The sequence below is a fragment of the Malus sylvestris genome, chromosome 9 (assembly GCF_916048215.2).
Source record: "Malus sylvestris chromosome 9, drMalSylv7.2, whole genome shotgun sequence".
Lineage (NCBI taxonomy): Eukaryota > Viridiplantae > Streptophyta > Magnoliopsida > Rosales > Rosaceae > Malus > Malus sylvestris.
This window is the reverse complement of record NC_062268.1, coordinates 21,128,172-21,152,987: the sequence shown is the minus strand read 5'-3', so window position 1 is coordinate 21,152,987 and position 24,816 is coordinate 21,128,172. Positions and strand designations below refer to the sequence as shown.

The 24,816-nt window shown below is 38.5% G+C and overlaps 1 long non-coding RNA gene and 2 pseudogenes across 1 annotated transcript; 1 reads left to right on the top strand and 2 right to left on the bottom strand.

Annotated features, from left to right (window-relative positions):
• Window positions 1-8,894: 8,894 nt before the first annotated feature.
• On the bottom strand, window positions 8,895-14,934 carry LOC126633877 (uncharacterized; annotated as a pseudogene).
• A 4,912-nt stretch (window positions 14,935-19,846) lies between these two features.
• On the top strand, window positions 19,847-22,336 carry LOC126583384 (uncharacterized). The gene is made up of 3 exons (XR_007609734.1): window positions 19,847-20,478; window positions 20,584-21,511; window positions 21,560-22,336. It is a non-coding gene; the product is annotated as an uncharacterized LOC126583384 (long non-coding RNA).
• Window positions 22,337-24,000: 1,664 nt separating this feature from the next.
• LOC126584028 (small nucleolar RNA R71) lies at window positions 24,001-24,108 on the bottom strand (annotated as a pseudogene).
• Between the last annotated feature and the right edge of the window lie 708 nt (window positions 24,109-24,816).

Genomic DNA, 24,816 nt, shown 5'->3' with positions numbered 1-24,816 from the left:
ATAAATACATATTTTAGGGTTGAATCACCGAATTTTCGTCCATACTTCCAGCCACACCATTCTACACATCCAAAAACCTCAAAAACACAATTCTAGCCATTTTTCTTCCTTGCCGCAAGCCATCTACCACCATTCTTCCATATTTTCTAACCTTCCCCCATCCTTTTGCCGTAACACTTCCATTCCACCAAAGAGAGGAGCTTTGCCGTGACCTTTGGAGAGGAGGAAGGCTTTGTCGCATGCAATCTTCAACCATTGGAGTTTCTAGAGTTCTTTCTTTCTTTGTTTCTGTTTTCATGTTTAATTTAACTTGCTTTTCAATTATGTTAAACATGTGGAACTAATTTCTTTTTAGTTAGAGGTGAATTTGAAGCCATGGACATATGTTTTATATGATTTGATTTCTTCCAATTATGATTTCAGAAATTGTGAATGTGATTTACTTATCTATTTGATTGATAACTTGTTTATGTATGTGGGTTGAGGGTCGACACTTAATTTGCATGCTTAAACTTGATGCTAGGGTATAAGGGAATTTCACCTAATCGTTATTAACTTATATTCATAAGTAGTGAAAGTCGCTAGTCACGATTGTGTTAAGTAAATCCTAGGCAAGAGTAACATGCGTATCCCATAGTTATGAATGCCTCGTCAATGCTTATGATTTCCATTAAACTTAATGATCTTTGATATGTGTCTCTATCATGCGTATTCCATAGTTAGGGTCCTTGATAAGAATAATTTGGTTGTAATGCGTATTCCATTCAATTCAATGAATCTAGGGAAATCTGAGAATTAATTGGTGCAATCTAGTTAATTTGGGGCATTGTCATTCATGGTTTGTTGAAAGAGTAATTGGAGATTGAGTTGTATGCATATGTTCATGTGTGGATAAGGAACCCTCTAACTAGCTTCTCACCATTCTATTTAATCACAATCTGTTTTGCTTTACATTTGTTTTTAAAGTTTGAGTTTTAAAGTTTTAATTTCGTCAAAATCATTCCCCCATTTATTTTAAAGTGTTAGATTAGTTAGAAATCCATTTAGTTGTGTTTTTAAGTGTTTTGAGTCAAGTCATTGTCCAAATTCGTCCAAACTAGTGTTAGGTACTCAAAACTGGCCAGAAAGTGGTTTTAAGGCAGTTTTGAGCCTTTTAGTTGCTGTTTTGAGTTTTTAGTTTGTTTAGGTGTTTTAAACCCTAGTTTTGCATTAATTGAGTCTAGTTTAGTGTTCTACATTATATTTTTATGTTCTTGAGTCAGTTTTACATTGATTAGCATCCCTAGTTAATCCCCGGTTAGAACGATCCCTATTTGCTCATATACTACAATTGTCATCCATAGGGTTTAATTTGTGTGTCAAGTTAATTTTCACATCAACAACCAATTTCAAATTGAGGACAAAAATCTTACTAGGCAAATGAGATATCTAGGTCGTCAATGTCGGAGTCGTATAAGACGCACCAAAGGCAGTTGCGGGAACCGTGTTCACCCTGAAGTGGTTGCGGGAAGCGTGTTCGAGGGAGAAGGGGCGAGTGAGCAAGTTTAGGGATTTGAGATTTCGTTTGACGTTAAAGATTGGAAGTCTATGGAACTGAGCAAGAGGAGCAGGGTTAAAGACATAAAGAAGTCTTTGGAACCCCTCCAATTCCAGTCAGAGATTAAATAAAAGACCAAATAACTAAAACAGGGGTAAAAATAGAATCACACTGTAGAATGAACAAGAAATAAAGAAACAAAAAAAGGGTAAAAATGGAAAAACACTATAAAAGGAATAGTGTTCAGATGTTTTTCTCTTTTAGTATATATATAATTTTATATAATATATTGAAAAAACTAAAAGATAAGCAGGAAGAATTTTTTTAATACTTTTTATACGTTTGATATATTTTATGAACATAAAAAAACTCACAAGATATCTATACTTTTTAACATTGTTTATACATCCAGCAAAGCACATGACCAGCACATTTAAAGATAGCATAATTTTGTTTATATTATTTTTGTTTTGTAACGTTAGATATTATGTAAAGTTATGAATGCCAATGAATAATGTATTTGGTTGCTTGAGTTGTAAGTGACTTGTTAATCGAGTTGGTAGTAACATAAGTGAGGATTATGGAGTCTTAACTTTTGCAATTATAACCTAAGAGAATCCTTATAGGTTTCAATACAAAGATGTAGAATGATGGTAAGACTCAATCACTTAAGCAATGGGGTTGATTTTCACAACCAATAATAGCCTACCTCTGAATAAACCCTAATGATATAAATACTAGGTTAAGTCCCTGCTTCCATACATTGATCTCTCATGCGCTAAACCCTATTCATATAGTAGAGAGATATTATTGAAGTACTGGAAGTAGAAAACACCCTAGGGTTCATCAATGGCTTCTTCTTCAGGTAAGTTTCACGTAAAACTTATATTGCATGTCTGCATGTTGTCCTTCTTTGTTGCACAGAAACATGGTCTGCGTAATCCTATATCCTTATTGTTCTATCATTGTATGCATGCTTATGTATGCATATTATTTATGTAATCCTTACATGTGGTATCAGAGCCTTCCAATAAAGCTAGTGTTCGTTATATACCAGATAATCAAACTGACAGCAATCAAATTTAATCACTTTAATGCTTCTGTTGATTTCTGATGTTTGAAAGCATCCTATATAAATTGTATTTGTGCTGCTGTGGTTTGTTCAATGCTTCAGGGAAGGAAATTTCACGAGAAAGCTAGTGAACAACATGAAGAAATAATGAATTCATGTGTTATTGCAACACTGAATTAAATAGTATAGTACATAAATTTAAAACAAAATTTCAATGTCTAATATGCTAAAAAATGTTTAGTTTATTGTTTTGGCTTATCATTCAAGGGATTTAAAAAGTAATTTGTTTGAAATTAGTGAATAATAATCGGCTTAAAAGTGTTTGTTATTCAAGTCATTCAAACAACTCAATGTATAGTGATACATAAAATTGACAAGATTACATTATTCATTTGCTTAAAAGTGTTGAAGACTTGTAAATTGACCTTTATTTTATATATTGGCTATGCAACTCTAATATAAACAACATTTATCCAAAGATGATACTGTGTTTATATGTTACTGTCGATGGAAAACATTCTGTGAGAGTTTTCCCAATTATGTTAAGTACTATAAGTTCTAAAACTGAATGACAAATTTGTGTGCATAATTTTCAATCCCTCACATGACCTATTTGAATTTTCGAAACATTGAAACTCTGACTGGTTCCAACTTCAAGAAATGGAAAGAAGATGTGGAAATTGTGCTTGGTTTGATGAATCTCGATTTGGCACTCAGAGAAGACAAGCCTACAGCTCTCACTGATACCAGTACAACAGATCAAAGGATCAAGTTTGAGAAGTGGGGAATGACAAATAGAATGTCCTTAATGATCATGAAGAAAGTTATGACTCAGTCAGTCAAAGGAGGGAACCCAAAACAAGAAAGTGCTAAAGATTTCTTGGCAGCAGTAGGAGAGAAATTCAAAGAGTCAGGAAAGCTAAGACAAGTACTTTTCTCTCACAGCTTACCTTTATGAAATTTGATGGGGCTGGCAGTGTTAGAGAACACATTCTCAAGATTGTGGACTTATCTCAGAAGCTGAAGGATCTTGACGTCCAATGACTGATCAGTTTTTAGTTCACTTGGCCCTCAATTCATTGCCAACCAAGTATGGACAGTTGAAAGTTTCATACAACACTGAAAAAGAAAAATGGGGAACTTATCAATTGATTTCGATGTGTGCAGAAGAAGAAGATAGATTTAAGGGAGATAAATTAATTGAAGTGAATTTCGTTCAAGCTGAGAAGGGAAACAAGTTCACAAATGATGGTTCATCATTACTGCTGGTAAGTTGAAGAAGAAAGCAATTTCTTCTTCATTTAAAAGTGCTAACACCTCTAAGGGATCTCACAAACTCAAACCTGTGAACACTGAAATCGAAAAAGAAAAGGAATGCTATTTATGTAAGGAAACATGTCACTCGAGAAAGAACTATGTTCGTTTCAAAAACTGGCATTCCAGGGAAGATAAAAATTTTAATGTTTTTGTGTGTGTTGAGTGAAACTGGGTTTACATTCCACCTAAAAGTTGGTGGTTTGACACTGGATGTTCTATTCACATCACTAATTCCTTGCAATGTTTCTGAAAAACAAATGAGATAAGCAATGAAGTCTACAATGTCTATGTTGGGAATGGGAGCAAGGTTGATGTCGAGTAAATATGGAGTGTTCAACTAGTTTTGTCTTCTGGTTTTATATTAAAATTGAGTCCAGTGCTTTTTTGTGCCTTCAATGATAAGGATTTTGATTTCAGGCTCTAAGTTAGTCGAGCCTGGTTTATCCTTTTTTGGTGACCAAGAAAGTGTACGATTTTATGATTCAAATAAAATGACGACCTTGCTTGTATATGCAGCTCTTAATATTGATTAGTGGCAAATGAAATGTTCTTAAATAAATGAGCATTTTATTGCTCAGCATGTGGGTTCCAAGACACTGTTCACTTCTGAAAAATCCTTCATGCTTTGGCATAAGAGGATTGTCAAGTTAACCAACCAAAACCTGTTGCCACCACTGGATCAATAATTTTAACGAATGCATATACTGTTACAAAGGAAAACTAACTAATATAAGGAAAAAGGGTTCAAATCGAAGTCAAAACTTACTTGAAATAATCCACAATGACATTTGTGGACCATTTCCAAACAAAACTATATGTGGAAAAGAATTGGAGTCCATGCAAAAGAACCAGGTATGGAATTTGGTGCCATAACCAAATGAAGTTACTAGTAGGCTATAAATGAGATTTCAAAACCAAGAGAGACTCACTTGGCAATATTGACAAACACAAGGCCAGATTAGTTGCAAAGGGGTTCACACAGAGGGAATGAATCAATTGCAATGAAACTTTCTCTCCTATTTCAACCAAAGACTCTATGAGGGTTATTCTGGCACTCACAACACACTTAGACCTGGAACTGCACCAGATGGATGTCAAGACTGCCTTCGTCAATGGAAATGTTGAAGAAGACATTTACATGACTCAGCCACTAGGATTTGTTGAAAGGGGAAATGAGTCAATGGTTTGCAAGTTGAACAATCTATATATGGTCTGAATCAAGCTTCTAGATAACGGAACAAGAAGTTTGATGCAATGATGTCAAAGTTTGGTTTCCAAGAAAACAAGATAGATGAGTGCGTGTCTCTTAAGGTTAGTAGTTCGAAAATCATCTTCTTAGTCTTATATGTGGATGATATTCTACTAGCTAGCTTAGATCTTACCTTGCTGCAAACTACCAAAGATATGCTAACTGTAAATTTTGATATGAAGGATTTGGGGGAAGCCAAGTTTGTTCTGGGCATAGAAATAATTCGAGACAGAAACAAAAGGACTCTTGGTATCTCACAAAGGCAATATGTTGACATGATCACTAAAAGATTCAATGTGGAGAAATGTGCTGGTGGTGAATTACCAAGTATGAAAGATAAACCTTACGCATTACTTATGGGTGGCTTAATGTATGCTCAAGTATGTACAAGACCAGACTTGGCATTTGCAGTAAGTTTACTAAGCAGGTTTCAAGCAAATCCTGGTCCACCTCATTGGATTGCAGCCAAGAAAATTTTGAGATATCTCAATAGAACTAGAGATTTCATGCTTACTTATAAAACATGTTGATGCACTTGAATTATTGGCCTACACTGATTTCAAACTTGGCAGGGTGTGTTGATGATCGAAGATCAACTAATGGATACATATTCATGCTTGCTAGTGGTGTTGTGTCATGGAAAAGTGCCAAGCAAAAATTGATTGCATCATCGTCTATGGAAACTGAGTTCATTGGATGCTACAATGCAACCAAACTAGTAATTTGGCTCATAAATATGGTGAGGGGATTAAATGTGATGGACAACATTGAGAAGCCACTTAAGTTGTACTGTGACAACAAAGCAGCAGTGTTTTTCTCAAAGAATAACAAAAGGTCACTGGCAAACAGACTAATGGATATGAAATACTTGAAGGTAAGGGATGAAAAGAGGAAGAAACTATTGATATTCAATACATAAGCACAAAACTTAAGGTTGTTAACCCTCTAACAAAAGCCTTGTCAGTGGGAGTATTTAAAAAGCACATTTTTGATGTGGAAATGAGAGACTCTTTTGATTATGTCAATGAGTGCGAGTAAGCACTCGATTGACTCTTATGTGTTACACTAAGTTATTGTTTATCAATTCCTGTCATTATTTTGTTACTTGAACTAGGGGTGGGCATGGACCCAAAATTGAAGGAACTGGACTGAACCTGTTTGTAAATAACACAGGGCGGGGCGAGGCGGGGCGATGCGGGTTTTGGATTTTTCAAAATGAGATCTGGACCTAACCCGGCCCTTTTGAAATGGGCCAGGTCCTACGGTAGCAACTCCCTCCCCACCCAGATCACTTCCCTCCTCAACTTTCTCTCCACCCAAATCGCCTACGTCCTCAACTCCCTCCCCACCCAAATTGCCTTCGCCAACAATGTGTCCGACGTCGACCCCATCCTCACTAGCACTCCGGTCATCATCCTCATCAACGACTCCTACTTATCCAATAATAATTACAGTTGGACAACCAAGCCTGCCGCTTGGAGGCCGCTGTGAATCAACCTCTATGACGCTCTTGAGCTTGGGAGCATAGAGAGAGTAAATAACAACCCGCTGCTTGGCGACCTCTAGCTGAGCCTTCCCATTTGAGATTATGACAGAAATGGAAGACGGGTCCGAAAGGTTTCGATTGTGATGAAACGCGTCTACGACTATGCGTTTCGTGTACTCCCTTATGTTGTAATCGGTGAATTTTCGAGCAACTTGGAGAAAAAAGCGAAACATCGTGAGCACCTCCGCCTTAGAAGGAATTCTAGCTGCTTCACTTTTGGCGGTTGTTATGGTGTCTCCTCTGAGCTTTCTCGAGAGCCAAAAGGAAGGCGAGAGAGAGTGAGAGAGAGTCTGATTGAAGTCAAGATTACTCTGGAATTCTAGAGAATTCTACATAACCTAAGATATAAATGGTGGAGATTTAATCTCCCTATAATGAATGATGGAAACGGTTCAGGCCGGGGGCCCGTTTTCTCTTAAATTTGTACCCGCCCCACCCCACTAATTAAATTGACCCATCCCACCCCACCCCGTTTTGAATTTACAATACATGTACCTGCCCCGACCCGCGGATCCAAGACCCGTTTTCCCAACCCTAACTTGAACTAAGTTATTGTTTATCATTTTCTGTTAATACAAAGATGTAGAATCATGGTATGACTCAATCACTTAAGTGATGGGGTTGATTTTCACAACCAATAATAGCCCGACTCTGAATAAACCATAATGATATAAATGTTAGGCTAAGTCCCTGCTTCATACGCTTGATCTCTTATACGCTAAATCCTATTCATATAGTAGAGAGATATTATTGAAGTACTGGAAGTAGAAGACAACCTAGAGTTCATCAGTGGCTTCTTTTTCTTCAGGTAAGTTTCACGTAAACTTATATTGCATGTCTACATGTTGTCATTCTTTATCGCACAGAAACTATTGGAAAATGAAGTATTTAGAAGAAAAGGAATGTAAATATTTTGTAATTACTAAGTCTTTGTTTAGGAAAGGTTTTATGTCCTTTATTTGTTTCCTTTTGTAACAAGGATTGTATGTACCTTTTTATTCAGAATTATGGAATACAAAAAATTTTCCCGTATAATTCTATTTGGTACCAGAGCCAACAGTAACCCTAAACCCTAATCCCACCATCGTGTTGCTTGTGTCGTGAGGAAGAAAGGTGCTTGGTTTTGTTTTGCTGCATCCTTGCCACAGAAAAGTAAGTGCAGTACAGGGGGTCGTGTATTGCTACGGTGTGTGTGTGTGTTTTTGTGGTTTCACGTGATCAATGGCAGGAGAAGAAGCTGCGTTAAGGCTGAAGTTAGAGGGTGGGGCATATGGCTCTACCCATGGCTCAGCTGTGAATCCGGTTGTTATCCAGAGTGATGCTTCAGCTGTACCAAGTACTGTAAAGTTGAATGGGATAAACTATCCTTTGTGGTCCAAGGTATTGGAGATGCATATCGCTGGACATGGTAAGAAAGGGTTCGTGACAGGAAGCGTCAAGGAGCCCAAGGAGAATAATGCTGAGTATAAAGCTTGGGAGACGGGGAACGCAATTATGAAAAGGTGGCTGATTAACTCCATGGATCCTACCATCATGGGGTTTTTTCATTCATCTTCGTACAGCTAAAGAAGTATGGGACGAGGTTGCTCGAACGTATTATGATGGGTCTGATATTCTCAGATGTATGAGTTGAAGGTGAAGTCATTCCGACTTCGCCAGGAAGGGAGACCTATTGGGGTATACTATGCCGATCTCAAAGCAGTTTGGCAAGAGTTGGATCAAAGGAGACCAATCAAGATGGAGTGTGCTATTGACTTGAAGACACTCCAAGAAGAAATTCAACTAGATAGTGTGTATGCCTTCTTAGCAGGGCTTGATGATATTTTTTACAAAGTGCATAGTTATATTTTGAGAACTCAACCTTTACCATATGTGGAGGAGGTGTTCTCCATTGTTAGGCGAGAAGCACAACGCCATGCAACTATGATGGGAAGTAGCGGTGTGGGGAACCAAGAAGGAGCTCCTCATGTAGATATGGTATCATGGCCACCTTCGGGTAGCCGGTTTTTTAGTCTATCATTGTCTGCATGCTTATTATGTATGCATATTATTTATGTAATCCTTACATATTATTCTTTGTTTTTATCTTTTAAGACTACGTGTATCTCATCAAAATATTATATATGTAATATACATAAAAAAATTTAGGTTCCGTGAGGCTACGCCTTACGCCTCAAGACTTTCGCCTAGGCAGGGTTATCCATGAAACACCTCGCTTATGCCTACGCCTTTTAAAACATTGATTACCATTGACACCAAAAACAAGCTCGGCTTTAAATGCCATGGAACTTGAAGGCAACCTTTTATACATTCTCGATCCCAACGGAAGAAGCCTACATTACCTCACAGTAAGAGTTTGGTTGATCTTCTCATAACTCCACCTCTGCTAAGCATACACTACATCTGCAAGGATAATTTTAATATCCGGTATGGCGATATCCCAAAACTTGGAGTAAAAATCCATGCTAGGTTGACAACCTCTTATTCCTCAGAAAAGTAAGAATCAAGAACAAGAGCTCTAATATAATCATAATTGTGAGGAAACATTCTAACGGATGTGAATGCAATGAAATAGAACTTTCTGAGCTGTTTGCAATCAATCTACCACACAAGGTTGCCAATGATTTGTGGGAGAAGGAAAAAAATCTTGAACAAGACCAACATACTCCTTTAGCTCAATTTCCCATTCCTTCAGTGCATAAGAATTTGCTCTAACTATTCTATACCCTTTTGTTCGAATGGATCTTCTGCTAGTCATCATACTATGAATGATTAAAACTATAGCTTATAAAATGTATTACAAAGTTATTCATAAGTACCTGCTTATCACTAGCCACACGATGTGGTTGAAGAGGAGTTTGTGTTAGTAATCTGATTTGAAATTTCCACACCTTCTGACAGAGCCTTAAAGTTAGTGAAAATGAAACCATCACTAGAAACTTTATCATGTAATCAAGTATATGGAATCACTGATTGTTCTCAAGGTCATACGAAGATGTTGCATCAGACTCACAGGATATCCTCTTGAAGAGCGCTTCAGCATCAATGACCAGAGGAATGCTCTACCCAATGGCTTGGATACCTAGCATGACCAGAGACATGTAAGGAACATAATCCACATTATGCCTGATGTAAAATAGTTGGCTTAAAATGCCAGAAATTTCCAGGGAAAGAGTCAAAATCCGGAGGATTTCCTCAATAAGTCGACGAGATAGGATGTTTTCCTGTTGTTTTCTGTACATATTTGGAAGAACTCTGAGCTTGACTGTACTAAAATAAAGATGGTCATCTTCATTCTTTTGACTAGCTACGGTAATACTTGCTATTAGATTGACTAACCATAGAGATGTAGCGGGAGGATACGACACAACTACCTCAACTAAATAATCAAGTGTAGCCTCAAGATCCATGCCTCATACAAGACCTTCCAAGAGGCTCGAACATCGCTGCAGCAAAGTAAATACATCTTTCCCACATGTGAGTCATTAAGACCCTCCAGAAAAAGAACTGAAAAATTGCTAAAAGTTTTCCTATTAATGGTGAATTGTGCGGATACATTCATAAATCGTTGCTTGTAAGTGTATTCAACCTTTGTGTGGTAAGGAGTCTCCTCTTCTGCAGTGGAATACTTTTGTGGAGACCAAAAGCGCCCAAACAAGGGACCAACTGACAGAATCTCCATCTAAATATCTGTTACACTGAAGATATTGGGTTGGATTGAGAAATGCAGACTCGTGAATGTTAAGTCTTTGAGAGAAGAGAAAGGCTGATTTGAAAAGACTCTGTATCTTCCAGTTTGGGAAAATTCAACAATGATTTCTTGATGACAATTCCAACACTAAAGGCCTCCCATTTTTTTAAGACAATAACAGCTGAATCAAGTTCTGTGTACCTGTAGTTTGGACGAGAGGTTCTTAAATAATTCCACATCTCTGTAGGCTGCACTAGCTATGCACACCACTGTTATTGGTGCTGGATAAACTTCCATAAATATGTTTCGTTCCTTTATGAAAAAAGAGATGGGTACGTACAAACATATCCGACTATTGCACAGACTTCCGTCAACATCAACAAGTCCAAGGCAACCAGCCATGCAAAGTTGCCTGCTGGTAGATTTCCAAATTCCCTCAGCTGCAAATGTCATGTTTTTAAGCCCATATCTCATTCTAAACATAGTTGAAACGCTTGCTGAACTGGCATTTCCCGCGACATTTTTTTGTTCACACTTGATATCCTGCATAAAAAGTTTTAACACTTTTAAAGCTTCCATCTTATCCCCTAATCTCTTTATCTGCCACAAATGGACCCAGGTTGCTGCAAAAATTATCCATGGAATTACATCTCCAGTTTGGAAAAATAGTGAAAGTTTGTTCCTATGTAATTTCTTGAAGGATTTCACAAAACAAGGGACCTTTTGTAGATGCTAACACCACCATGTATCAAGTGTAACATCCTACATCGTCTAGGGGAGTGGATCCTCTAAGCCTTATATGTGTATTCCTATCTTTACTTAGCATGAGGCCTTTTAAGAGCTCACTGGCTTCGGGTTTCGTAGAAACTTTGAAGTTAAGCGAGTTCGTGCGAGAGCAATGACAGGATGGGTGACCCACTGGGAAGTTCTCGTGTGAGTTCCCAGAAACAAAACCATGAGGGTGTGGTCAGGGCCAAAAGTGTTGGAAGTATGCCCACAAAGCCACTCATTTGATGTAATAGCTTTTTTGGAATACTTATTGTGTTAAACTTTTATATGTTTAATGGAGGGCAAATCTTATTGTTAATCACTATTTATTGTATCATGTGTTTAAGCAATAAGGGAATCCAAGGAATGTATTTGTTCTAAGAGATAAGTGATCTAATGAGTTAGATTATCGAGACCTTTCTCTTATGTTCATTCCTAAAACGTTCCTAGCCATAGGATTGCTAATTGGGCATTGACAATCCGCTAAGGCTAGTATGTGTTATGTTGACTCAATCGTGAGTATAACTAGTCTCAAGTCATTTGGTGTTGGACACTAAGACAAACACATAGGTGCTCGAAAGAGTACTCGAGTACACTGAACTACGATCAAAAGAGAGTTCGAACATACATGTCATGTATGAACTCTAAGGTTGCAATATACAAAGTAGTCCTTTGACTTGAGGCATCATCGATGTCTAATGGTTAGGTCCTTGATCTTTGATCATGTCAACGACATTCCTTTGGAGTGTCCACGGCATTGTTGGGGTCAAGCTATCTAGTCATGTAGGCATATGAATGCACAACAAGGGATCTCTAACCTTCCATGGTGGAGGGAGAATACTCTAAGATATGATTCTAAAGTCTTTGGCCAAAGCAAATGAATATGACTTAGGAAGTTTGTTCCAAATCATATTCAAGGGAATCATATAGGAAAGTATCACATTGGATAGTAGACATGAAACAAACTATCACTTAAACAATGTGATTAAGAGTATTGTATTAGAGAAGGACCGTATTACATTGTAGTTGTAACTGGATAGGTTCTCCAACCAATTCTACTTAGCTTGGGTAACCATGATATGCTGCTAGGCGTCACTCATGGTTTGTGGAAGCCCTAATGGTTAGCAAACACTAATCAACAAAAAGGGAGAATTGAAATGTGGTTTCAATTCACAATCGATCGTTAAGAGTAACATCGCCCACTGTCTCGCTAATTGGAACCTAATGGATCGTACATCGAGTAAGGATGTATGTGAAGAAATCAAATGAAATGGATAAGCAATTAAATGGTTTAATTGAAGAATGGTCAAGATTAATTAATTAGTTAATTAATTATACGAAAGGTTCGTATTGGGCTTATATGTTGCTTTTGGGTTTCGGGGCCCAAAAGCGTTTTGGTCCACAAGGCCCATTATGTTTAAGTTGTATGACAACTAAAACAAAATGGGCAAATTAGCCCAATAACAAAGGATGGCCGGCCATTAGGGTGGATGGGCAAAGTTTGCTTAATTACAAGTTTGCCACTCACCAAAGAAAAGGTTATAAAAGCAACTTTATAGCTATTTTCTCATTAGGGCTTTTCTTGTTGAAATTGGGTGAAACATTTTCTCCATTTTCTTCTAAGGAGGCCGGCCACTAAGGGAAGGGATATCTAGCAATCTCTTCTTCCCTTAGTCATCCATTTCATTTTCACAAGATACAACCTTGGTGAAGAGACTTAGAGACATCAAGCTTTTGGTGTTTTGGAGAACAAATCCTTATTTCCTCAAATCTTCAAAGGAGCACTAAAGGGAGGAAAACACAAGGAGGATTCAAGGAGCTTGGAGGTGACTTGAAGGCCCTCCACTTGGGTGAATCCCTTGTGTAATCAAGGATGAGCTTCAAGGGTAAAGAATCACTAAATCTTTACTTATCTTTAATGTTGTTAAAGAGTTTATTTTGGTTCACCATATACTAGGCTTTGAAAGTCATGGGTTTTATGAATTGTTTTTGGATGCATGCCTACTTTAAAGTGTTAATAGCTTGCATGTGTATTCAAATGTTCATACTTGTTCTTAGCTAGGACAAAATTTTTCCTTCAAAAAGCGGACAATATCTTGCTACGGTGGAGTCAAGTACGGGATGTAGTGGGGGCCCGAGCCGGGATGTGGTAATTTGAGTTTAAATTTATTTATATTTTCCACATCACCACACTTTATGGCTTCGTCACCTTCCAGGTGTTGGCCAACACAGCTCGATTCGGAGTCCTAATGGACATTCTGGGTTGGGGTATGTCAATTTGGTATCAGAGCCAATCCCTAGCTGGAAGTGTGCCAACGAGAATGTCGGGCCCCTAAGGGGGTGGATTGTAACATCCTAAATCGTCCAGGGAAGTGGATCCTCTAAGCCTTATATATATATTTAGCACAAGGCCTTTTGGGAGCTCATTGGCTTCGGGTTCCGTAAGACCTTCGAAATTAAGTGGGTTTGTGCGAGAGCAATCTCAGGATGGGTAACCCACTGGGAAGTTCTTGTGTGAATTCCCAAAAACAAAACCGTGAAGGCATGGTCGGGGCCCAAAGCGGACAATATCATGCTACGGTGGAGTTGAGCTCGGAATGTGGTGGGGGCCCGGACCGGGATGTGACATCAAGCTGTCACTAGAAGGATACGGATCGCATGCTCTTGACATAATCTTTTTAGCTCCAAACTCATATGTTGCATACTTTCCCAACTGCTATGAAATGTGAATTGTATCAAAATACTTTGAGTTTAACTTAAAATTTAAGCTTTTTAATTCTCCTTGGATAACCATATTTTTTCAACGAGAAAGATATTGGATAATGAAGAACAAGTAGAATATGATCATTTTGAGAAAGAGGAGGTTGGTCATAATTTGCATCAGAAGCCTTCACCTTTAACCACTCCCAAGGATTAGTGGAACCAGAATCAACCTCCCAAGATGGCAAATACTCTACAAGTGCGTGTAAGAGAAATTTGATGATTTGTTTTCCTTCTTTTTGTAGAAATAATGGTCAAGTACTCTAACCTTAGTATAGCTCACTAATATTTTTCTTATTCGTCTTCTACTACTTTGTTCCGTTTCTTTCCTTTTCTGCTTTTTATCACATTTGTGAGCTATTATTGACGATTATATAGGAATTGTAAGATGTGTTGATTAGTAGGATTGCATAAAAATCCTTGAATTGTGTGCCTTTTCACCGAGCCACTTTGTTTGAGTTTGTCCAGTAAAGGTGTTTGCGTTAATATTTGAATATTGGGCTTGAATGAAGAAAGGCCTAAGGATGCCAAATTAAATGAGGACTTGCCCGAAGCCTAGCATAGAGCCCAGAGACAAACTAAAGCCTTCTCAGCAAAGGCATAGGCCATGTGCCTACTAAAGTGACAACTGATGGAAACCAGCTCACTACCAGCCAAAAAACACTTTCTAATGGCATAAAGGTGTAAATACATGTTGACTCATTGCCCCTGAGAGCCTTCGGCCAAGAACAAAGCCCTAAAAGTCGAGCTAAATCGCCTATAAAAGAAAAAAAGAGACAACAGAGACAAAGATACTTAACCAATTAAACAAACAACATACAAACTCTGCTCTCAAGCCAGATTTGCATCCAGAAAAGCTGAAACCAATCTAGATTCAGTCTGTTTTAGTCATAGTCCCCTTAGAAAAGCTATATTTTGTCTAGTTTGAAAGCTCTACTACATTTCCTAGTGTTGTAGTATCGATTCCCTCGTATAAAACCTGTTTACCGTTCATCACTTTTTAGCTCACAACCTCTGTAAACACAAAGAAAAGTGGTTGCAAGAAGTTCAACCCTACCCAACAAGGTGAAATCTTGCCTGAGTCTCTTTGTTTGTCCTTTAAATTAGTCGATCTATCGTTTAAATGTACTTTTCAGCATGTATTCAAGTTATTTCCATCAGTTGTCTATTTAAGAAGTCCATTTACATCCATATCTGGTTAACTTAATAGATTTGGCAAGAAAAGATTGGGCAAGAGAAGAAGTATGGAATGAACTAACAGGTTAGGGAATCTAGGGAGAAAAATGTGCTCGCTGCTGCGGGCAAGCCTCTCCTTATAGGCCACCATCATTGGCTTATAAGCCTCATCCTTTCTCGGGCAATAATTGTAGCCCGAAGTGGAGACCTCCTTATACTCCACACAATAATGAGGCTAATCAGCAACTTAGAAATGAGTTTGCTGAGCAGAGAAAGATGGTGATCCAAAATACCCAACCACAGGCTCGTCCGTTGTTCAGGATCACATACCAAAAACCCTACCTCGAGTATATTGATGAGCAGAACCCTTTTCCCCTCAACTTTAAGATGCCCGCGTTCCCAACCTTCAGTGGGGAGGATTGTAACCACATCTTCAAGTTTTCTAACTACTGTGTGGCATTTGAAGACAATCTTAACTACAAGTTGAGGTTGTTTAGGAATTCATTAGTGGGCCTAACATCTCAGTGGTATTTTCTGTTGCCCCCCAATTCCATGGCCAACTGGGGAAAATGGAGATGGCTTTCCACAAACAGTTTTATAGGGTAAAGCCCGAGATGATTATCAATGATCTAGTTGAGGTGAAGCAATATAAGCATGAGTCCACATAAGACTTCATGATAAGGTTTAGGAAGACAAGGATGAAGTGCCAATTCCCTATCAACCATGCCCAACTTATATCCATTACTCAGAAGGCATTGAGACTGCCATTGAGAAATAAGTTTTATGATGTGCAATTCAATGAGTATAATTGGTAATCAAGGCCACATAATATGAGAAGCTATTGATTGAAGAACAACAAGTGAAACACTCATCCAAGGTGCCTTATTTTTACAAGAATAAAGCTATAATTCACCAACTGAAGTTTGAAGGAATAGAGATTGAGGAAAGTGATGGTCATGGAAGAGAGGGAGTAGATATGTGTGCAGCAGAGATGACCACTCCCTTCAAACCATTAATAGTGAAGGGGTTGGTCCAGCCAGTCAAGGATTGGAAACTGGTGATGAATGATGGCGGATTCATACCTATGAAACCCCCAAAATATCATAATTATTCTTTTGATTTGACCAAAGCAGCAGAGATCTATGAGGAGTTGGTGCGAGCAAGGGTGATTGTGCCTAATAGCACCAAGAAAATGCCTAAGCCCGAGGAATTAAGAGGAAAGAAGTATTGCAAACTGCACTACACCTTTAACTATTCCATAACCAATTGTGTTCAGTTCAGAGACTGGATACAAGACCTGATAGTCAAGGGAAAACTGTTGTTGGAGAAACCTCAGACAAACATGATGATAAACATAAATCATTTCCCAAAGACCCCAATAAACATGATTAACTTGGGCTGGGCTGAGAAAGGAAAGGCAAAAGTTACTTGGGAAGTAAAAGGAGAAAGAAAATAAGATGCCTGGTCAACAGAAGAATTTATGAGCTTGCCTGAGAAACCCAAAACAACCATCATTAAAAGAGTGGTGTTGTGTAGCAAGTGTCAATATGAGTGTGAGCTAGAAGTACTAGCATCATGAGCTATCATTGATCAAGAGTTGATCAAAATAAGCGAGAAAGAAGAGCAAGAGGCCCACAAAAGTATCATGTGAGCAGTTGGGAAAGAAAACTTCATAAATGTCTTCTAAAGGTTGGGATGAGACTCTCAACCAAAGGGTTTGTCCGAGGTATTCAAAAACTATGAAGCCTCAGAGAAAGTGGAGGATAAAGAGGCCAAAATGCCAAAATGGATGGATGTAAGGTCTCCTCAGCCAAGTTATAATCGTGGTGATATTACAATAAATAGGAGAACAATAAATCTAGTTCCCCCAATCACCAAAAAGGATTCTGCCCGACTCAAGCAAAAAATGGTATGTAGTGGGAAAAGATGGGAGACCAGTCAAAGAAATGAGAGCCTCTATGATTATGAGAGTCTAGAGGCAGCACAAAGCCCATATGAACTCATCAAAGGTCCCTGCCACATCAGAGGCCTTAAAGAATGTAAAGTTTGAGAAAATGCCCAAAAGATGAAGGAAGCAACTTCAATGGAGGAGCAAAAAAGAAGTAGAAAGGGCCAATAGAAAGACTGAAGGGGAAGAAGATCATGTGCCTCTGAACCTCTATCCAGGGAAATACAGAATCTTGAGAAGAGCACAAGAGGATGTGGTCATAATGCCAACACCACCCAGATGGAGTCCAAAACCAATATGTTTTGGAACTATTTCACCTGAAAGAGGAATACCTTCACCTTTCGTTAATTGATACCCTTTGCGAGATCCCAGGACAAGCACAGAAGTTTGGTATAACCAGGGAGGAAGAAATGCCCGAATTAATGTTACCAAAAGATGCACATGCCTGGTTAGACAAATTTGTATACCTGATTGGGGCCAAGAAGTAAGATATACCTAAACCTAGCAACTTCCATGTAAACATGATGTATGATATATCTGCCATGTTTTGCGCCGAACCTGACCAACTTGCCATGATGGAGGGTGATTACTTGGCAACAGAACCAATAATGGTACTTATTAGTGTTGAGGAGGCTAGGGAAGGAGAATCAGGCAAGACAGGTTTGCCCGAGGCCATAATGAGGGAGCCCAAGAGAGTATATTAAGACAGAATGGTCTTTAGCCGCCCAAATATGGCCCTAGCTAACCATCTCAAACCCATATATGTAACTGCTCATCTAAAGGGAATACTCTTCAAGAGAGTTTTGATAGATGAAGGAGCTGCGATCAACGTACTACCACTAAAACAGATGAAGAGATTAGGAAGAAGTGAGGAAGATCTTATTCCTACTGACCTTACAATCCATAGTTTCTCTGGAGCCATTACCAGAACACATGGGATATTGCCCTTGGAGGTTGACTTGGGGTCTAAGCAAATCATGTTAGCTTTCTTTATAGTGGACAGTAGCTCTACTTATGAAGCTTTGCTGGGTAGAGATTGGATCTATCAAAGTCTATCTGTGCTATCCATTGTACACCAACAGGTTGCAGTTTACCATAAAGCTAAGGCTGAGGAACCAGGATTTTGGGAAATGGTGAAGGCTGAGTCACGTCCATTTCTTCGTACAACTAATGTTGAAAAGGAAAATTTCTGCAACCTCAATATTGAAGTTTTGCAGTGCCTAAGAGCTGAAAAGAACACCCGCCCGACTAAGGTAACGGCCCAAAAGCATATGGAGCAAAGATTGTTTCTCACTAGGAAGGAATGGGACAGACCCCATATTGTCCTAACTCCCCAACACCAATAATGTTAAAACAAAGGAGGAAGAACCAAGTAGTTATAGTCAGGTCCTTAATAAAAAAACTGTTGGTGTATGGGAGAGAGAAAATAAGCAAGAGAAAGCTCGGCTAGAGAAGAAGCAAAGTGGGAAAATGAGGCTTCAGGCAGTCAGAGCAGAGAAGAAAAAGAGTTTTTTGGAGAAGAGTTGGAAGTAGCCATACATATGGCTAAATGTGTATATGACTTGGGCTGGCTAGATGATACGCCTGATAGTCCAGAGTTAGTTGAATTTTTGTGCACTAAGGAAGATCCAAGGCCCATACAACTCAGTGGCTTATTGGAAGCTGGTGATTGAGCAAAGTGCCTTTTGCATGAGTTTAAAGACTGTTTTGCTTGGCATTACACTGAGATTCCAGGTTTAGATTCCACCTTAGTAAAACACAGGGTATAAACCTGTGAAGCAAGCTCCTAGAAGAATGTCAAAGGAGATTGAAGAAAAAGTCAAAGAAGAAATCGAAAGGCTGGTGAAGGCTGAATTTATTAGGCCTACCGGATATGTCAAGTGGTTGGCCAACATTGTAACTGTATTAAAAGCTATAACTAATGCAGTTTGATGCTGTGTTGACTATAAAAACATTAGCAGAGCCACATGATGAATACCCCATGCCAATGGCAGGCCTATCCATAGATGCAATTGCAAAACACAAAGTTCTATCTTTTATGGATGGGAATTCATGAGTCAATATTATACTATATATTTTACCTTATTCTTAGTATTATTTTGGTAATTATTTTGGTAGAATTTTGATACTTTGCTTTATATTTTCAATATAGGACATTCGACTTTCTCTGGAGCAAAATGTGACCGATGGACGAATTTTGGAGTGATTCAAATTGGAGGACATTCGTGTGTTCCTTAGCTTGTTCGTGTCAAAATTTCAACAATTTCTACCAAGCGGTTATTTTCTGACGATTTAATGAAGGAGCAGTAAGTGTTATTGGAAAGTGACGTTTCTGGGCTTCAATTGCATTTTTGGAGCCCAAGACGACCTCAGATGGGTTCGTGGCCTTATGGAGAAGTGTTCAGAATAGTCCAAACTTTAAATATAGCTACTTTGGGCCAGTTTTGGAGCTAATTTGGGTCCAAAACATGGCTGTGCAAATTTCTAGGCGAATTTACCAAGTTAATTTAGAATTATGTTTCCTAATTTATTTCAATTTATTTAGTTTCCTAGTCTTATGCTAAGACCTTTGACTAGGAGGATTTTATTGAGAGTAGTATAAATAAGCCTTTTGGCAGACCTATCTTGGGAAAGTATGCAACTTTTGGGAGAAGACTTTGGGAAGAGCTTAGAGTTTCCAAGACTTATACTTTCAGGTGTTGTCATTCTTTTTCTAGTTTAATACAATTATGTTGATTTTAATTATGAATATGCGTAGCTAATTTTCTATTACTAGTGTCACAGCCCGTCCCGGAATTTTTAATTCCGAGGACATGAAATTACGAAAATGTCCCTAATACGTGACTAAGGTATAATTTTCACGTTCGTTATATCTAAGCTCCAAAAAAATTTGGTAATTAGAGTGGAGACTTAGACTTAAATTTTATGATGGAATTTTATGAAATTGGGATTGGATTGGACATGTGGGATCCCCACACCTCAAAACCCTCCCCATTTCCCGTATACTGTCCTTCATACTCTCTCTCTTCCTCAGACCTCACTCTCTCTCTCTCTCACCCTCTCGAACACACAGGCAACCACCCAAAACCACCTAAAACTTATACCAACGTCGGATTTAAAGCTACCATGGCATTCCTGAGGACTCCACGATCACGTAGACACCAATTTCAGGTAAGTTTTACTTCGGAAAACCTAGATTCTAAACTCCCCGTGAAAGTGCACTGTTCATGATCTTCGAATTGACTTTGTTTTAGGACAATCCAAGCTCATAGCAAGCTTGGTGAGGTCCCAAGGAAGCTCGGAGTGCTTCGTTGGAAGTTTTTGGACCTAAGAACACGGAGATCGACAAGTTCAAAGTTTGGCCGGAGCTTTCGAGGCGTTTTCCGGCGAATCCCCCGCGAGTTAGGAGTCAAGGTAGGTATCAATCTCTTCGTCTCGTCAAGTACTACAACTTTCCTTTTTGTTTCACTCAATTTCGGTGAGTATTGAAGAAGTTATACTCATTTGAAAAATACCCAGTTTCAGGCGACCTCCGAGGCTTTCGAGGCAGTTTCCGGCCAAACCACGGAGAACTAGGTGTTGTGCAAGGTACCATTCTCTTTGTCTCTTCAAGGGCTACAACTTTCGTTTTTGAATCACTTGATTTCGTTGAGAAATGACAAAGTTATAGCAATTTGAAAAACTGCCCGGAAAACGGCCGCCGGAAAAACCAGTCCGGCGACCCAAGGAAGAAGAATGTGCTACAGTAAAAATAAAAAATAAAAATAAAATTATTTTAAAAATATGTCGACGTCCGTGACGTCGAGTAGATCACTGTGGTATATTCATATACCTAAATTGAACACCGTATGAGAAAGTTATTGAGGATTGTTGGTTAGGTGTTCAAATAACGTTTTATAGTTTTCACATTAGGTGAAAATGTGAATTGATGATCCGACCGTTGGATCATCACCAAACTTTGATACGTTGTAATACGTAATATTTGAGGATTATTGGAACTTACAGATTGGGAATCCGATTTGCGGATCTTCCGGAATTGGAATTGTAAGTCCATAATATAAAATGTTAACCGTCACTTAGTTTTGGAAATTGACGGAGATCCGACCGTTGGATGGTAATGAAATTTTAGGATGTTGTCCTAGAGGTATAATGTGGACCTCTGGAAGTTATGGATTTAAAATCTGAGGGGTGGATCTTCCGGATCAATCTACGTAGTGACGTATTTTATATAAGTTATATATTCTATCGATATGAATTCTGAGGTTGGAATTGATTATTGTTTTAGGCGCCGATCGTCATGACGCCTTGGCGTATTGTGCTAGGGAGTTGTAGGGCGAACTCCAGGTGAGTGGGCAGTTTTGTTTTCCGTATATATATATATACTTGACGTTTCCCAGAAATTGAATTGAAATGAAAATATGTTTAAAATGAAATGCATATGAGTTATGTGGAAAAACGGGAAGTGAAATACCATGCATAGAATTGATATGAAAAGTATATAGAAATGTGAGTTGAAATGCCATGCATGAATTAATATATGATGCATATGTATGAATTGGTGCGGTGGACGCACAAGTAAGAATTGATTTATGATGCATATGTATGAAATGGTGCGGTGGACGCACAGGTGAGTATTTAATTACTGTTATGATGATGATGATATATATTGAGCTCAAATCCTGCACCATGGTTTAGTGCTTATAGTATTCACCGCATCGCACGCTCGCCTTGGATCCAAGTAGATGCTAGTCGTACAGTCCACGCGGAGTGGGTACGACAGACCAGTCGCGAGAGTGTTAGTGAGATTCCGACTGGTGGGTGACCTTAGATTATGTGCACAGATGATTTATGAGAAGCACTAGAGCGTAACTTGCGTGCAGAAGGCCGGACGGGTCACAGAGGTGACTCCGGTAGAGTGATAATGATAGATTTTGAGCTCTAGGTTCAACCGTACATGGCTATTAGAGGGCCTACGGTTGATTACTTTCTTGCACCTGATATGATTATGTTGATGCATTCATACCTTATTACTGTTGAGATGATGTGGCATGGCATAATTAATATGAGAAATGTTGAGATGATGTGGCATGGCATAACTGATATGAAAAATGTTGAAAAAGTGAAATGAAGTATTGAGAATATATATGTATATTTATATTTTACATTTCTGGGAAAGTATACAGGTTTTACGGAGAGGGGTTACAACGTTATGAGAAATGTTTGGATTTGGAAAAGAATTGTTTTACTGACCCACTCAATTTTGGTTTTGCGCCCCTCCAGGTTCAGGAATCACAAAGGTGTGGTGACTACGAGGAATACGGCAGGGTTCTGACAGATTGGACAAAATTAGGACTCACCTTCGGGTGTATCAACTTATAAATTGTATCTTAAAGCTTCCGTACTGTGCAAATGGTTACGTCACTCTCACGTGACGGCCAGCATGCCCTCCTTCGGGACGGGGTGTGTCAACTAGGGTGAGGCCATGATCCTTAGCAAGATTATGTAGTCTCTTTTTAATTTTCTTTTGAATTTATGCATGCAAGTTTTGAATTGTTTATCACTGTGCTTTAAACTATCTATTTATCTTAGTGATTCGCGACCATTAGGATATTTAGAAAAGTAATTTGATGCAATTTTGGCGGAGGGCTGTCCCTAAAATTGACTAAGGCTTCTTGTGGTTAACATGTTTAACTACTTAGGATGGACGACACGTCTTAGAAGTTATATGGTTTTTCAAAAGGTTTTCACAAAACTTAATGAGTCTTGCATGTTCACATTCGATCTGGACGCCACGGATGGGTTGCATGTTAGATATACATTATATGTTGGGGGTTCGAAGTAGGGCATACTTTAGGAAAATCTAACCTTCAAAATATGCATGTGTAATTCATAAGGAATTAGAAGAACTATGTAGGATTGTTAGGGTGACTGCAGAACCCTAGTATTTTCTCATTTGAATTCTAAAAATTGTTTCCTTTTTCTTTCTCTAAAAATTGCAGATTTTTAATTAGCCTTTTGTAATTAATTTCGTTTTTCTTAATTTAAATCATTAAATCAATTTTTCTCATCTTTGTTTTTAAATAGTTAATTAAAATTTTGGTTTTTCATAAATTGTTTTAAATAATCCTAGCGGAAAACGACCTTGCTTGAGGCATTTATACTAAAACAACTTTGTTCTCTTGCAAGTATTTTGTGTGATTTTATCCCTACTTTTGTAGTTGGTAAAATACCTATCAAGAAATTGGCGCCGTCGCTGGGAATTGTTTTAACAATTTGTGTTAATCATAATTCTTTGTTAATTATTGCTGTAAATATTTAAAACAATAAAAAAAAAGAGTTAATTTTCGTTTTTTTTTACAGATCGCACAATCTGGGCAGATCCAGTTCATGATCTGTACTAGATCTCAAAATCAGCAGCTATTAGAATTCAACTCAGAGCCGGAACGAATATTATGACAAAGGCGCAAGGAGCAGATTTTAGCGTGGGAACCATCGTTGGAGGGCCCTTTTCTGAAAAATCTGTTTTCTGGGCTTTTGGACAACGAGGCTATCATGGCTTTCGCCATACCAGCTACTGGGCATCCATTGAGGTATACATTATCAGCCCGTGCTAATGAGTTACCAAGTTGCATTGTATATCTAAACGAGAAAGGCGACGCGTTCGAAATTAGACATCACATGTTGGAGATTTTGCCTACTTTTCATGGGTTAGCTCATGAGGATCCTAATATGCATATCACAGAGTTTTTAATAGGGTGCAGAAATATTATAGTGAAGGGGTTTACTGCAGAATCAATCAAACTTCGTTTGTTTCCTTATTCATTGAAGGACAAGGCAAGAACATGGGTACTTACACTACCATCTGCCAGTATCACTTCGTGGGCACAGATGAGTGACAAATTTCTTAACAAATATTATCCAGCCTCTAAAACTCGTGATATGAGAACTCAAATTTGATCATTTGCCCAAAAGCCTAATGAAGAGTTTCACGAGGCATGGGAGCGTTTTAAGGAGTTATTCAGAAAGTGTCCCCACACAGGCATTGATGGAGACACACGGATGGGCATATTTTTCAAAGGATTAAATTCAAACACTAAAAATCATGTTCATGCTTCATCAGGAGGTTCATATTCAACTAAAAATGCATAGGAAGCCTATCAATTGTTTGACAACATGGCATCTGAATCTCAACAATGGGCAGGGGATCAGACACAAAATAAGGGTGTTTTTGAAATGTCCATAGGGTTTCCACATGTATCTGCTCAAATTGAAAAGATTTAGCGAAAAATTGAAAATTTTGATGCAAAATTCAACATGATCTTGAGGAAAATGGCAGCTTCAGTTCAACAGTTTGCTGTCCAGCAACCTGCAGCAGCTTATTATGCAATTTTCAGCCAGCTTACACATGATTTTATGGGTTGTCCACAGAGAGATGCATATCCAGATTTTGTGGCAGAGCAAGTTAATGCAATCAACAATTATCCAAGGCAAAGAAATGATTTTTATAATCCAGATTGGAGAGATCACCGAAATTTAAAATAGGGTGGTGAGCAGCAAGTTAAACCACCATTCCCACCACCAGTCCATCAACCTGCCGCACCAGCTAGAGCTTCTTGGGAAATTGCAATTGACAAGTTGGCAGAGGCTACTCGCATCAGTTTGGAACAAAGCAATCAGAACCTGCAAAAGATACAACAAACTATGAATCAAAACATGCAGAACATGCAGGCTTCCACAACTAATTTGGAAAGG